This window comes from Montipora capricornis, chromosome 7 (assembly GCF_036669925.1).
Source record: "Montipora capricornis isolate CH-2021 chromosome 7, ASM3666992v2, whole genome shotgun sequence".
Taxonomy (NCBI): Eukaryota; Metazoa; Cnidaria; class Anthozoa; order Scleractinia; family Acroporidae; genus Montipora; species Montipora capricornis.
Genome location: NC_090889.1, coordinates 50,348,524 through 50,350,757, shown reverse-complemented (window position 1 = coordinate 50,350,757; position 2,234 = coordinate 50,348,524).

Here is a 2,234-nt window from a genome sequence, read left to right as displayed (position 1 = left end):
GCCCGATAAAGACTATTTTGGGATGAGAGAATCCCGTGTGCGAAAATAGAGAGAATGTTTTGATGTTTTGGATTAGTTTGCACGAATTAAAGCAGACAAAAACGGACTTTCCTTCCGCGCCGATTGAGCAATACCGATAGCACCTTGCGCGCTCGGTTAAGAGAATCGAGATTGCTTTTCCCAATACAATATCTACCAATTTACATCTTTTTTTTCCCCCTTTTTACGCGGGGGCTTCAAGGTTGCCTCATCGGGTTTTGGCCCATAGCCTCTGGGCCAAAACCCTGCGGGGTTCACGCAACTCGAATCAGTTGTTCGCTGTGTTAACTTCCCAATTTATTAAAATTCGCTAGACACAAGTGAGAGAGATATTCCGACTCATTCTTTTATCCAAGCGAAAAAAAATGATGGAAGTTAGCGAGTACATGCATGGTTACTTTTGTGTATTTTGCCAACATAAGAAATCCCAGGTCTTTGTAAAATGCGTTGGTTCGTCGTGTTTACAAGAGAGGATATCCTCTTTTGTGTTTATCATCGCTGTTTGTGTTTTATTTCTACTCACGCTTTGACGGCCTAAGAACAAGAGTGTGTATTAAACACCCCAATGGATAGGTAAGTGGTACCATTCTCGAAAATCCTAAGTGAGTAAGTAAAAGTCAATCCCATTTGATCAAAATACAACTTGACGTCGGCGCTTGGAGTCGTGGAGAAGTTACGGCGATCCACCAGCATTGACTATTTCGGGGGTGAGGGGTGAAAACTGAAACAACCCAAACCATTACAAAAATGCTAACCTTAGGCCTAAATATTATCTAAAGCATATTTGCTTAGGCCTAAGGTTAGCATTTTTTCCACTCCCTTCCGCTACCCACCCACCCACCCTCGAAATAGTCATGCCGCAATCCTCGCATTTTGCGAAACTAACGTAGTACGCGCATTACGACTTTTTTCCTTTTTAATTCCAGTCCTTGTGTTATGAACTAATTTCCATTTTCCCAAGGAAGAATACTTTTTGACGCCGCCTTCTAAAATCAGACTAAGGAAACGATAAATGTTGCATAAATGAAAATTTTTGGGCCTGATTACGTGGCGAGTTTCAGCCCGGGCTAGAAATTTCGCTCCGCCCACCGAGCTGAAACATGCTCAATTTCAGCCCGAACGCAAAACGCAAATTTCCTTGGGAAATTTTACGAAGATGCGAAAACACAGTCGCTGCGCATACTCACGTTCCTTTTTCAGCCCGAACTGAAAAAATGATAGCGATTACATGGACTTTTCATCCCTTTTGCACGGACTGAAAATCCTAGCCCGACTGAAACCCTCTCCATATAATCGCCACTTTCATTTTAAGAGGGTTTCTTTCAGAACCCGGGCTGAAATTTCAGCCCGGCTAACCGAGCTGAAATTCGTCATGTAATCAGGCCCTAAATTTTTACTCCACCAACACTGACATCAGTCGTTGTAGTTTTTTTTTAATTTGTTTGCCACACATACAAAAAAAAACAAGACAGAAAATAAATAAATAACAGTTGATTACCACAATCAAAAGGATAGCTACAATGATATTACGTAAAATTGTTTTACTTTACAAAGTTTTTAATTAAGCCTTTAAAAAATTGCAGCTAGAAACATATATAGACGATGTGGCGAGGAAACCAAAAAAGAAGCTGAGCCGGACTGAGCTTATTAACCTAAGATGGTATTAACTTAACTACGGACGAGCGCGTCTAATTTAGTTTTCTGTCAATGAGGAATTCTTTCAGTGAGGTCTTAAAGATAGAATAACTGTGGGAAAGAGTAAGATCACGCGGTAAGGAATTCCAAACCTTTGGACCGTGGTGCAAGATCGTAAATTTCTTTTTTATGAGTTCTGCAGTAATGAGGACCGTTATTGGCGTTCCGTGTATCGTGCGTATGAACTTGATGTTGAGTAGAGAAAAGATATGGAAGGCATGATTCAGACATGTCCCTTTTCCTCTGAAATTGGATTCCAACAGGTCCCTTTTACTCTGAAGATTGATTGCGACAGGTCCATTTTTGAATATAACAAAAGACTCCGATACTGACCCCCTCTACTGGGGCAGAAATCCCAGATTCCGACAGGGTCCTCCTTGACATTACAAAAAAAAAAATGCCTTCCATAGGGGGGGGGGGGGGTGCGGATAAAAAATGGAATGTCCCAATATAAGGATTTGTCTGGGAAGACAAGACCTGAGGCATGAGAAGATAATTTT